This window comes from Pinus tabuliformis, chromosome 3_2 (assembly GCF_031772625.1).
Source record: "Pinus tabuliformis cultivar Carrire ecotype Pingquan chromosome 3_2, CPIR1, whole genome shotgun sequence".
In the NCBI taxonomy this organism is placed as follows: Eukaryota; Viridiplantae; Streptophyta; class Pinopsida; order Pinales; family Pinaceae; genus Pinus; species Pinus tabuliformis.
The window spans coordinates 1162868248-1162883269 of NC_142302.1; the positions used below are offsets into that span (position 1 = coordinate 1162868248).

Here is a 15022-nt window from a genome sequence, read left to right on the forward strand (position 1 = left end):
GAGCGAGCTCGAAGGCCCTATTAACTACTCCTACATGTTATTTAACTAATTCATTAATTACAAACATGCTGAGCTGTAATTACACAAAATCCTAATCAAACTAAAACACTAATTCCATTCTCCTCGTAACATGATTCTTCTTGGATCCTTGACAGCTGTCCTCCTTCAGTTAGGCTGAGATGTGTTGGAGGAACATTCACTGAACAAGTCGACCTCGGGTGCTAGCTGTGTAGATGGCTCATTAATTAGTAAAGATGAGTATCCTATTTTCACGGTCCCTGTCTCCTACCATCCTCCGAAAATGTAGCAGGCATGTTCCCAAGTCTTTAATAACTCAAAGTATGGAACGCTGCTACCAAACACCATGTCTCCAGATGAGCTGTAGACTGTATTGATGTACAGGTGTCTTTCTTCTAACATTCCCGGTCAAACTGTTTATTCTGCTTTGAAAACATCACCTACAGCAGTTTCGTAGCGCGCTACGAAACTGATGTCAACAACCTCTATTTGTTCCGTAGCAAATGAATCTGTAGTTGGTAAATGATTTGCTTGAGAATCTGCAGACAAGTCACAATCCTTGGACTGACCCAAAAATGTGTTAACAATTGAAAGAAACAACAATGGCCTTGAGAATTCCTGTGTGGTCTTAGCAAGAAGTCTGAATGGAGTCCACCTCTGCAATGGAATTTGACATAGAGAACGTCCCATCTGGCTCCAATTATTTTTTGTCTTACATCATATTCCTTTCCTTACAGTCTGAAGACCATTCTTTAATTGACCCTGCAAGTAAGTATCCAGTAATAACCGGCTGCCCAAGACAAGCAAATACAATGCCACCAATCCAACAAAGAAAGCCGTCCTAATGCTGTAACCAAAGCCCTTCACAACGATAGTAACCACAACGGTCTTTGCAATAATCACCAGAATCACAGATGCTAGCAAAATATCCACATGGTTCCAGAGAAACTGGACATGAATAAGCATTCCAATGCTACAAAGGAAGAGTGCTGCAAAGAGATTACGTATGGGTTCAACTTGCTCAAGTGTATGATGAGCGAAATCTGTGGTTAATATCATAACTCCTGCTGCAAATGAACCCAGTTCAAGGCTCAGACCTAACTTGTCACTGCACCAAGCCACTAGCAGGCAGAAGGCAACCGAGGCCAGCTGGTAGAGTTCATTTGTCTGAGAAGAGAGGCCTATCATTAGCTTCAGAAATCGGGGAACAAAAGACCAAGATAATATGCTTGTAGCTGTCAAGAACATGGACAATACTACTAACGATTTCATCATTGACATTATCCCTTGCAAAAGTCCACTGCTTCCACCCAAAACAGGTAGCAATGCAAATAGTAACCCAACAGCACAGTCCTGCAGAATAAGCGTTCCAACTGTGACTTGGCCATGAAGGGCGTTGACACTATTTCGTTCCATTAAAAACTTCAAAACCACTGCCGTTGATGACATTGACAGGAAAGCACCCACAAAGACACCTTCTGAAGATTTTGCCCCACATAGCAAGGCAGTAATGCCACAGAAACACATGAAAAGCAAGATTTGAAGCAGACCTCCCAAAACAGCAACGGATCCAACTCGAAGCTTTTTTGAAGAAAATTCTAGACCTAGGGCAAAAAGAAGGAAGACAACACCAAATTGGGCAACGGTCTCCACCTGTACCATCTCACTGACAAAACAACCAGTCTCCTTCTCCATTCTCTCCTGTGTGTTACCTCTGGGGGCCGATAATGAGGCCAATAAAACTATACCCCGGAAAAATCCTTCACAGGAATGAACAGTTTCTTATAAAGCTACGGTGGACGGTAATCTGCCGGGGGCTTAAGCGCTGGGTTTCACTTGATACGCGGGCTCTGAATTCCTTTGTATTGATTCTAATTCCATCGTTAGAACTTAACAAAGCCATATCCTTTGCTTGCCCTCGTTAAGCGATCCTTGATGACCTTCACCGTAACAATGTCGCCAAAAGGTGCAAACAACTGAATTAGTCCGTCATCATCAATCTGAGGTAGCAAGTATCCTATATATAGATTAGAATCGTCATGATCCTTTGAAAATTTCGATCCAATTCCAGACTGAAAGTTATTTGGTTGCTGACCTTGCTGCGTTCCATTATAATCCCAAACCCGTTTCACTGCTTTTTTTTTCCATGGAGGGTTCCCATTTTACATAAACTCATCACTCCAGCACTTTTTAGCTCTTTCATTTGCATCTAACATGTTTTTACCGACATAGCCTGCCGTGTCAAGAGGCATGCATGCATGCGCAATTTGGCGTGTGGCAACTGGCAGGTAATAAGCTTGTCACAACATCTACCTCAGATACACATTGTAGAAGATGATCTTTATCAACCATATCGAGCTCGACTGCTGTTGTATTAGAAATCCCTTCAATTACCTTTTGAACATCTGGCAGCTATAAAGGTGCCACAATAACTTGAACATGATTAACTGCTTCTCTGCTCTAGCGTTCATCTGGCCAAAACAGCCATGCTACAATACAAATATCTATAGCTTCGGAGAATTTTTTCCCAGCAACAGCCAACCTTGGATTTCAAACATTGGTGATGAATCCCGCTCACTTGCATTACTGAAATGCAGATCAAAACAAGATTCATGAACCTGCTCCCACTTATTCAAGAAAGAAACAAATCCACCATTCATACTAATGACATCAACAGGTCCATTATTTGAAATACAAGCAGTCTCTGTTTCACCCAGATTTTGTGTGTCATAGTTAGTTTCCGGGACAATCTTAAAGCCAGCAAACATTGAAGTAGCTTCAACTGCATTCCTTACATTGCCTTTCTCATCATTCTTAGCAATTAAAATATTTTCTTTGTTGATGACATTTCCACTGTCCTTGCTCCTCAACTTAACATTGTGGCCAAACAGCAGTTTCATCGTGTCTTGCATTGCTTTAGTAGCTTTTATCATTTTGTTTTGTTTCTAATTCTACAGTATCCTAGATAGCTCCACCAATTTCGTAGCGCAACCAGCGCAAAGTCGGTGCTTTTCGCTACGAAATCACTAAAACAGGTTACGCTGCGAAACGGCTAAAGGATTTATGAGCTACGAAACTGCTGAAAAGGATTTAGGTGTTTTACCATCAAACAGATGTAAGACATTTAGCATTAAAATTTTGTCAGTGATAACAGTGGCTCCACTTGGGATAGTGCGCCCTTGTGGTACACTAAGAACATGCAGATCCAATGCCTTATCCATTCATGACAAACAGAAATTTGCTTGACAAGCATGACTGTAGGAGAAAGAAAGCTACATCTACTGAAAAATGCTCAGTTGACCTTGAGCTTATTTATATTTACCTACCTACCTACCCTAACCATTTCAACTTCTTCAGCTCAATCAATGTGAAATTTCCAATATAGCCAATCCTCTGCTTTATCTGATATTTGACTTCTTTGACTACATCGGAGTTCAGAGCCAATCTGATAGTATGATGACCGCTGCCACTGAAATTGTCTCTGACTGCATCGGATTTCAGAGCCAATGTGATAGTGTGATGACCGCTGCCACTGAAATTGTCTCTGATCTTCTTTGAAAAACTGAAATACTGGAGAGTAAAACTCTTCCATGTAATCAGCTACAGGATCCCAGAATACATGATCAGCTTGTTTTTCCTTGTAACTTTCCAGCTGTGCAAACTGATCTTCAACAGCAGTGTGCATTTCCTCAAGCGTAAAAGAGAAAGGAAGCAACACTCTCTCCTTGTGTTCTATCATAAAAACCTTTTGAAGAGAATGATCATCATAACACTCTTCATTTTCAGGCCACTGATTTTCAACCACACAAGACCCCTTTGAGGTGCTATCCAATTTGCTATTTGACAAGCTATCCAACTGCTTTTCTGAATCATTCCAACAAACAATGGAATTTTCCTCATTATTATCATCATTCTTTGGTGTAAGCTGCTGCAAGAAATTACAAAAATGAACAAGCTTTTCCTCTGCCTGAGGGTCATAGAAAATTTCCTCCAATATTTCTTCTTGCTGGGTGCAATCAATTTCATCTTCAACATGATCTGAAGCCGGACCAATCTGCTGCATCTCTACATCAATATCAAAGGATGAAACATGGGTTTCATAACTAAACCCCTGCTGCTCCTCATGGTGCGTTTCATGAGATGTTATACCCTCTCCTTGGTGCTGGAATGCATTGTTATGGAGAGCCTCTAAAATTTCTTCATCCATAAATTCATCATCACCATAACAATCCTCCAAGTACTGAATAAGATTTAAAGAATGCCCACAGCAATCTTTGAGCAACAACAAAGAAGGATAACATTCTTTATACATTTCACAGAACACATCATGAAAACTAGCAAGCGAATAGATTGAACCATTTTCCAGACTTTTATACCAAGACCATGCTTTTCCTTCTAAAGTGGCCATAAACATCCTCATGAGACAATCCTCAGGAAAGTGAACCTTAAGACTGCGTACATGCATATGAAACCTAACCAAATGAAGAGCAGCATTGTCCTTCTTTTCATCTTTGAATATTGGAAGATCATCTAACCAATCAACCTTTGGCATAGGATTTGGAAAACCAGGGATATGAGACCGATCCATAGGAGCATACCTGGCATTCATTCTTGCAGTAGAATCCATCTTGAGACTTCATCAAGCTACTGATCTTCTAGCAGTGGAGTCACCTTCTAATTTGTTATTTGATGTGTGGAGTCGCCAAGGTAGTTTTGCAGCCTCAAATTGATGTCTGAGCTCCTGCTACCTTCAGAAGTTCAACCATTGATTTCGGGAATGAATAGACTTCAGGCTCCCGGCAGACGCACCAAAATGTTATCACAAAATCGTGTACTAAGGGCTGCTACTTAGCAAGATCTCATGTAACTATTTCAAACCAGGCTTTAGACTAAGGCTTAGCCTCCTTAGTCAGAGAGGGCTCTCTCACAGATTTTGATATGCATTAATAACAAGAAAAGATGGCTAAATCTTCAAACAGTACATGAAAATAAGCTGGTTGGAACAACAAAATAACATTTCTTCCATTGGGCTCATGGAGTCAAACACTTCTGCAGTAAACTATTAACCAGTCAATCATAGAAGCCAAGGCATATAATGTTTAACACTCAAAACATCTCTCAAAAAGGACCTCAACTCATAAATATACACAGGAAGTCTGAGCACTAGGTGAATTCAGAGTGATTGCATATTTAGTGAGCTGTAAAATACATAAAGGATAATAACAAAACCATACATATTCTGAGCATTGAACACAAGATGAATCTTGGGAAGAAAAAGTAATTCTTATATTACTGTCAAAAGTCTTCTTACACAAGCTGATAAAAACTCTGTTTTTTCATAAATCTCCAACCTCTATTACATCCTAATTTGATCCATTTATAGGAATACATTCTTCCCTCTCTAGAGTGAGCTCGAAGGCCCTATTAACTACTCCTACATGCTATTTAACTAATTCATTAATTACAAACATGCTGAGCTGTAATTACACAAAATCCTAATCAAACTAAAACACTAATTCCATTCTCCTCGTAACATGATTCTTCTTGGATCCTTGACAGCTGTCCTCCTTCAGTTAGGCTGAGATGTGTTGGAGGAACATTCACTGAACAAGTCGACCTCGGGTGCTAGCTGTGTAGATGGCTCATTAATTAGTAAAGATGAGTATCCTATTTTCACGGTCCCTGTCTCCTACCATCCTCCGAAAATGTAGCAGGCATGTTCCCAAATCTTTAATAACTCAAAGTATGGAACGCTGCTACCAAACACCATGTCTCCAGATGAGCTGTAGGCTGTATTGATGTACAGGTGTCTTTCTTCTAACATTCCCGGTCAAACTGTTTATTCTGCATTGAAAACATCACCTACAGCAGTTTCGTAGCGCGCTACGAAACTGCTGTCAACAACCTCTATTTGTTCCGTAGCAAATGAATCTGTAGTTGGTAAATGATTTGCTTGAGAATCTGCAGACAAGTCACAATCCTTGGACTGACCCAGAAATGTGGTAACAATTGAAAGAAACAACACTGGCCTTGAGAATTCCTGTGTGGTCTTAGCAAGAAGTCTGAATGGAGTCCACCTCTGCAATGGAATTTGACATAGAGAACGTCCCATCTGGCTCCAATTATTTTTTGTCTTACATCATATTCCTTTCCTTACAGTCTGAAGACCATTCTTTAATTGACCCTGCAAGTAAGTATCCAGTAATAACCGGCTGCCCAAGACAAGCAAATACAATGCCACCAATCCAACAAAGAAAGCCGTCCTAATGCTGTAACCAAAAACCCTTCACAACGATAGTAACCACAACGGTCTTTGCAATAATCACCAGAATCACAGATGCTAGCAAAATATCCACATGGTTCCAGAGAAACTAGACATGAATAAGCATTCCAATGCTACAAAGGAAGAGTGCTGCAAAGAGATTACGTATGGGTTCAACTTGCTCAAGTGTATAATCAGCGAAATCTGTGGTTAATATCATCCCTCCTGCTGCAAATGAACCCAGTTCAAGGTTCAGACCTAACTTGTCACTGCACCAAGCCACTAGCAGGCAGAAGGCAACCGAGGCCAGCTGGTAGAGTTCATTTGTCTGAGAAGAGAGGCCTATCATTAGCTTCAGAAATCGGGGAACAAAAGACCAAGATACTATGCTTGTAGCTGTCAAGAACATGGACAATACTACTAACGATTTCATCATTGACATTATCCCTTGCAAAAGTCCACTGCTTCCACCCAAAATAGGTAGCAATGCAAATAGTAACCCAACAGCACAGTCCTGCAGAATAAGCGTTCCAACTGTGACTTGGCCATGAAGGGCGTTGACACTATTTCGTTCCATTAAAAACTTCAAAACCACTGCCGTTGATGCCATTGACAAGAAAGCACCCACAAAGACACCTTCTGAAGATTTTGCCCCACATAGCAAGGCAGTAATGCCACAGAAACATATGAAAAGCAAGATTTGAAGCAGACCTCCCAAAACAGCAACGGATCCAACTCGAAGCTTTTTTGAAGAAAATTATAGACCTAGGGCAAAAAGAATGAAGACAACACCATATTGGGCAACTGTCTCCACCTGTACCATCTCACTGACAAAACAACCAGTCTCCTTCTCCATTCTCTCCTGTGTGTTACCTCTGGGGGCCGATAATGAGGCCAATAAAACTATACCCCGGAAAAATCCTTCACAGGAATGAACAGTTTCTTATAAAGCTACGGTGGACGGTAATCTGCCGGGGCTTAAGCGCTGGGTTTCACTTGATACGCGGGCTCTGAATTCCTTTGTATTGATTCTAATTCCATCGTTAGAACTTAACAAAGCCATATCCTTTGCTTGCCCTCGTTAAGCGATCCTTGATGACCTTCACCGTAACAATGTCGCCAAAAGGTGCAAACAACTGAATTAGTCCGTCATCATCAATCTGAGGTAGCAAGTATCCTATATATAGATTAGAATCGTCATGATCCTTTGAAAATTTCGATCCAATTCCAGACTGAAAGTTATTTGGTTGCTGACCTTGCTGCGTTCCATTATAATCCCAAACCCGTTTCACTGCTTTTTTTCCATGGAGGGTTCCCATTTTACATAAACTCATCACTCCAGCACTTTTTAGCTCTTTCATTTGCATCTAACATGTTTTTACCGACATAGCCTGCCGTGTCAAGAGGCATGCATGCATGCGCAATTTGGCGTGTGGCAACTGGCAGGTAATAAGCTTGTCACAACATCTACCTCAGATACACATTGTAGAAGATGATCTTTATCAACCATATCGAGCTCGACTGCTGTTGTATTAGAAATCCCTTCAATTACCTTTTGAACATCTGGCAGCTATAAAGGTGCCACAATAACTTGAACATGATTAACTGCTTCTCTGCTCTAGCGTTCATCTGGCCAAAACAGCCATGCTACAATACAAATATCTATAGCTTCAGAGAATTTTTTCCCAGCAACAGCCAACCTTGGATTTCAAACATTGGTGATGAATCCCGCTCACTTGCATTACTGAAATGCAGAACAAAACAAGATTCATGAACCTGCTCCCACTTATTCAAGAAAGAAACAAATCCACCATTCATACTAATGACATCAACAGGTCCATTATTTTAAATACAAGCAGTCTCTGTTTCACCCAGATTTTGCATGTCATATTTAGTTTCCGGGACAATCTTAAAGCCAACAAACATTGAAGTGGCTTCAACTGCATTCCTTACATTGCCTTTCTCATCATTCTTAGCAATTAAGATATTTTCTTTGTTGATGACATTTCCACTGTCCTTGCTCCTCAACTTAACATTGTGGCCAAACAACAGTTTCATCGTGTTTTGCATTGCTTAAGTAGCTTTTATCATTTTGTTTTGTTTCTAATTCTACAGTATCTTGGATAGCTCCACCAATTTCGTAGCGCAGCCAGCGCAAAGTCGGTGCTTTTCGCTACGAAATCATTAAAACAGGTTACGCTGCGAAACTGCTAAAGGATTTAGGTGTTTTACCATCAAACTAAATGTAAGACATTTAGCATTAAAATTTTGTCAGTGATAACACTGAGAGCTGCCCCTCACTTCCTAGATTGAAGGCAGTATATAAGGAAGTGGAAGAAGAGCCAGAATCAACATACTTCATTAACCAGCGTCGCCAATGGCAACCAAGGCAACCTGGTATGTTTTCAGACCCAACTTCTTCTTTCCAGCCTCCGCAGTATAATGCTCAACAATATAGTATGTGGCAAAACCAATCTCAACTCCCATTTCCGAACTGGTCATCACAACCGTTTCCTTCTCCAAATCCGTGGATGAATCAGACAAGCCAATTTGGTTGGCCGAATTTTCCTTACGCCCCACCATATTGGCAGAATAACCCATATCCTCCACAATGGACCCCCCCTACTTCACAAGGTTCACCCTGGCAGACAAACTGGCCAAAATCGACATATCAGCCAACAGGAACTATTCCGCTCCCTCAACCGACTCTGCCAGCTTTACAACAAAATCCCCAGTCTAATCTGAGACCGCAACTCCCAGCTCAACCCAATCCCAATCCAAATAATAGACCGGTCCAATCCCTCCAAATCATAGAATCATCAGAAATCGGACCTGATCTGAGGGAGTGCAATGATCTTCAGTTAAGATCTGGACGTATAATAGAAACAGAGGGAGATAAAACAGTTCACATTGAAGATCAGTTACCAACAGAACAACCGTTACAACAAGAGGGTGTAAATAAGGAGCAGACTCATCATCAAGCAAGTACATCCTCTCCTCCCTTCCCAGAACGATTAGTCATACCACGACCTGTACAATATCCAGACTTTGACATTCTGGGAGAGTTACAAAACCTGTACATAAGAATTCCTTTCCTCCAAGCCATTCAAGACATCCCTATATATGCAAAAACTATAAAAGAATTGTGCATAAAAAAACCAAGGAGGAATGCAACCACTAACCCAAGAGTCAAAGTAGTCGGTACTTTATCTGACCTGTTATCAGGAACACCCATTAAAAATGAAGATCCGGGAAATCCAATCGTAACTGTTCAAATCTATGGTCAGACTTTGACTAATGCTTTAGTTGATCTAGGAGCTGCAATATATATTTTGACAACTTCTACTTGCCAAAAGCTCGACATTACATCGGTAGAACCCACTTCTACTTTGTTAGAATTGGCCGACCGATCTGTAGTTTGACCAGAAGGTACTATATACGATGTCATGGTCTCTATAGATTCTTAGGAATACCCAACTGATTTCCTGGTAATTAATCCAAAAACCCGACTGGATGGACACCCGCTAATTTTAGGTAGACCTTGGCTTGCTACCGCCGATGCTTACATTGGTTGCCGGCAGGGAAATATGACCATAACCAGAGGACCAGATATTAAAAATCTAGTTCTATACCCTCCAGCACAGCCAAGTCTTACAATGATAAAAACTAACCAGCACCCTGTATCATACCTTACTGACAATATCAGATCACCATTGACTATACAGAAGGCCCTAGACTTTAAAGACCAAACAGAAGACGATGCTATCAATAACTTCATTAGTCAAACTGAATCTAGATCTCACACACAGTGTTTCATGATAGAAGCTGCATTTGATAGCGAACTAGAAGAAGATCCTTTGAAAGATGCGCATGACCAAACAATACCTGTGACTTCTGTTGCCAATAGTAAAGTAGTGGAAATTGAACCGGGAAAAACTCTAAATATCAATGCTAATCTTACACCGGACCAAGAAATAAAACTCATCCATCTGTTACGGAAGTATCAAGAAGCATTTGCGTGGGATTACCCTGATATGAAAGGGATTGATCCCCAATTGTGCACCCACCATATTTATATAGAAAAAGATGCAAGACCTGTCCGTCAACCGCAAAGAAGACTCAACCCTCATCTAAAAGATGTTGTAAAAGCTGAACTTCAGAAACTTTTAGATGTTAATTTTATCTATCCTATTTCTGATAGTAAATGGGTCTCTCCGCTTGTGGTTGTACCCAAGAAGAATGGGAAATGGAGGATTTGCATGGATTATAGGGAGTTAAACAAATCCACACAAAAAGATCACTTCCCCCTCCCATTCATAGACCAAGTATTGGACACTTTAGCAGGAAAGAAATTCTTTTCTTTCCTGGATGGCTTCAGTGGATACAATCAGATTCAGATTGCCCCTGAAGACCAGGATAAAACTACTTTTACTTGTCCTTGGGGAACGTTTGCCTATAGAGTTCTACCCTTTGGCCTATGTAATGCTCCTGCCACATTCCAAAGGGCTATTCTTAGCATCTTTGCAGATTTAATAAATGATGGACTTGAAGTGTACATGGATGACTTTACACCATATGGAGATGATTTTGATCCAGCTTTAGACACTCTAGAAAAAGTCCTACAGCGTTGCATTGCTACCAGGCTTTGCTTAAGCCACGAAAAATGTTATATGATGATGACTGAAGGGCTTATTCTAGGACACTTTGTCTCAGCAGCTGGCATTCAGGTAGATCCGGCCAAAATTCAAATACTTTTGCTTATCCCCACCCCCACTACTCAAACAAAGGTACGCAACTTTCTTGGATTTTCTGGGTATTATAGATGATTTATAGAACATTATTCACACATTACTGCACCTTTATATGCACTAACTGGTAATGTTGATTTCATGTGGACAGAAAAATGCGACCGCGCTTTCCAGGAATTAAAGAAGCTTGTATCAACAGCTCCAGTCCTTCGAGGACCAAACTGGAATTTACCATTCCAAATCTCATCTGATGCCTCAGACACAGCAATCGGTGTAGTCCTTGGGCAGGAAGAGGATAAAAAACCATATGATATTTATTATATCAGCAAAAATTTATCCCCTGCTGAATTAAATTACACTGTCACCGAAAAAGAATTCCTGGCTGTAATACATGCTGTCAATAAGTTTAGACATTATATTACAGGCTATCCCGTTATTTTATATACAGATCATTCTGCTATCAAATATTTAGTGAATAAGCCTGTCACAAATGCTAGAATAACTAGATGGTTGATCTTATTGCAGGAGTTCGATATCACAATCAAGGATCGACCCGGCAAGGAAAACCCTGTAGCTGATTTTCTCTCACGAATACCAAAATCAATTGAGGCAGCAGCAGTGGAAGATCAATTTCCGGATGAACACCTGTTTGTTGTTGCTGTTCAAACACCCTGGTATGCTGATGTTGCCAATTACCTTGCAGTAGGTAAGCTACCAAAACACTTAACCCCTAATGAACGTAAGCAGATTGTTCAGAAGAGTACTCGATTTTCGTGGATTGGGGGCTATTTGTTCCACACAGGGGCAGACATGCAAATTAGGAGATGTATTCGAGAAGATGAAATTTTCGACATCTTAAAAGCTTGTCATGACGGACCATGTGGGGGACACTTTGCTGAAAAAAGAACAGCACATAAAGTATTGCAGACAGGATACTACTGGCCTACAATTTTTAAGGATTCGAAGAAATTCGTTCAAGCCTGTGACAGCTGCCAGCGAGCAGGACGACCTGGTCAAGCCGACGAAATGCCTCTGAGGCCACAATTAGTCATTGAACCATTTGAACGATGGGCTCTTGATTTCGTTGGACCCATCAACCCATCATCAAATCAGAGAACATATATCTTGGTAGCCACAGAATATGTCACCAAATGGGTTGAGGCCGAAGCGTTGCCTAGAGCTACAGAAGATTCGGTAATACAGTTCCTGTTCCATTTGTTTGTACGTTATGGCCTTCCGAGAGAAATAATTACAGATGGAGGACCACAATTTGCCGGAAACAAATTAGCTGCAACACTTAACAATTATCACGTCCAGCATAAAATTACTACCCCATATCACCCGCAGGCGAATGGGCAAGTAGAAAGTAGCAATAAGGTAATAGAGTCAATTTTAACAAAAACCATTGCTTCACATAGGCGTGATTGGGCCACCCGACTACCTGAAGCACTCTGGGCTTATAGAACCACATGGAGAAGTACCACCGGTTATTCACCCTATCAATTAGTGTTTGGAAAACAACCTATTTTCCCCATAGAATTCGAAATCCAAACGCTACGAGCTTCACATGAAGTTGGCCTAGATTTAAGTGAGGCACAAATTAATCGATTACAGCAGATTAATGAATTGGACGAAATAAGGCTCTCTGCATTACAAAATACAACACTTATTCAACAGCAGCGAGCTAAATGGCATGATGCACTTATCAAGAACAAAGTCTTTCACGAATGAGACTGGGCTCTGTTATATGACTCTCGGTTTCAGGACTTCCCAGGGAAACTGCAGACTTGTTGGTTGGGACCATACGAAATCCAGAAAGTACATGATAATGGGACCCTTACTCTGATCACAATTGACGGTTCTAGATATGCATTTAAGGTAAATGGCCACCAAGTTCGTCTCTATCGCAGGCCACTCACTCGAGAATCCTTCTGTCAGCAGTTACGTCGAGACACTGATATGGAAATTTTAGGAGAGGAAGCAAAATCTTCCTCACCTACAATTCAGTAAGGAATGCATTTTTTTCCTATAACTTGTACATAAGTTTTTGTATATACGTTTTCTTAACATTTTTATTGATCTTTCTCCTGTTTTTGTGTTTCTGCTGTTCCTTTTCAAAAGGAACAGCATTTCTGAGTTTTTGCTGTTCCTTTTCAAAAGGAACAACATTTGTGATTTTCTGCTGTTCCTTTTCAAAAGGAACAGCTTTTGCAAGTTTTTGCTGTTCCTTTTCAAAAGGAACAGCATTTGTGATTTTCTGCTGTTCCTTTTCAAAAGGAACAACTTTTGCGAGTTTTTGCTGTTCCTTTTCAAAAAGGAACAGCATTTGTGATGTTCTGCTGTTCCTTTTCAAAAGGAACAACATTTGTGACGTGTTGCTGTTCCTTTTCAAAAGGAACAGCATTTGTGAGTTTTTGCTGTTCCTTTTCAAAAGGAACAGCATGTGTGAGTTTTTGCTGTTCCTTTTAAAAAGGAACAGCATGTGTGACGTTTTGTTGTTCCTTTTCAAAAGGAACAACATTTATGAGTTCTTTGCTGTTCCTTTTCAAGAGGAACAACATTTGTGAGTCTTTGCTGTTCCTTTTCAAAAGGAACAGCTGTCATGCGGAAAGAGTCAATTTTGCGGACAAAACCGACCTCCCTAGAAGCTAAGGCTTTCTAGTGACAAACAAGACAATTAAACACTATACTTCCCTAAACATGCATTTAGAATACAAGTAGTCAGGTGTTTAAAACATACCTTTAGTTCCACGCTGTTTGTAGCAGTCCAGCCTCTCCGATTCGGATGAGCTCCTCCTTCTCTTCGAAACCTGCATTCACTAACAAGCAAACGATTACATAGCACCTGAATAACTCATAAAATAAAACATATTCATCATAAAGACCAAGGAGTATATGAAACAAATTATGTATAACAACTTGTTGAGAAAAATGAGCTTAATTGTATTAAGTGGAAACAAAAGAAACCATTACAACCAGTGCCTTGGTGTTGTGCAGGTCCCTCCCAGGGTCCAACAAGAGTTCTCATTTACTTTGATCATCTCACCCACTTCCAAATGAAGCTAAGAAAGAATGGGAATCTCTCCTCTCAAGCTCTATAAGGGAGTCCTAATTTCAGCAGCATCTACCCTTAGGAATGTTCAGCTTTCAACCTCCCCTTCCTTTGGCTCAATGCCTGTATTTATAGTGCTTTGGAGGAAGTTAATCAGGTCCACCATGAATGGGATAAGCCCCTCTTTCAATGGGATAGCTCCCCTCTCCATGGGATAAGTTCCTCTTTCATTGGGATGCATGAACCATCTGGAGGCACTCAATCCACGTCAAAACATCTTCTAGAATGCTCTAGAAATGACCACAAGTAACTTTTTTGAAGTGAAACTTGCACCTTTTGACCTTTACAGGAGTACGCACCCACCCCTTTACAGACAGAGCGTACAAGTACGCAGGTTTTATGAACTGGAGGTGCGTACACGCAGGTAAGGCTAAGAGAAACTGCGTAACTAGAGTTAATTGACTTTTTAAGGACTTTCTCTCTTTCTTGGAGTTTGACATGAGGAGCAGAGGTGTAAGATTTGCCAAGGAGGACAGTATGACTATTGACGGAGCCATATTGACTGCAAATAGTCATGGTGACAAATTTTAGTGTAACAGATTGCCCCCTAAAGTGCGAAGCCTGTAGTAGATTAGGGTTTCATATCATCTAGGAAGGGTGAAGTACTTTATCATTTCAAGGATTATCTTATGGAGAGCCCGGTTGGAACCTGTAAGTATTCAACACAAAATACATGTATGAGATCATATCATCGCTGAGGTAGGCATTCCCATACTCAGATCAAAAACTTTAACTAACAAACTAACTACTGCTCTGATACAGGAATGATTTCGCAGTACATCATAATCATAGACTTATGTAGACACAGTATGGACGCAGCCATCTGTTTATAATTAGTCTTGTTACACAGTAATTTCTCACTGTCTCCCTGTCAGTCACCCT

General features: G+C 40.6%; 2 pseudogenes; both read right to left on the reverse strand.

Annotated features, from left to right (window-relative positions):
• Positions 1-735: 735 nt before the first annotated feature.
• LOC149184845 (K(+) efflux antiporter 5 pseudogene) lies at positions 736-1713 on the reverse strand (annotated as a pseudogene).
• Positions 1714-6157: 4444 nt separating this feature from the next.
• LOC149184846 (K(+) efflux antiporter 5 pseudogene) lies at positions 6158-7136 on the reverse strand (annotated as a pseudogene).
• Positions 7137-15022: the final 7886 nt, after the last annotated feature.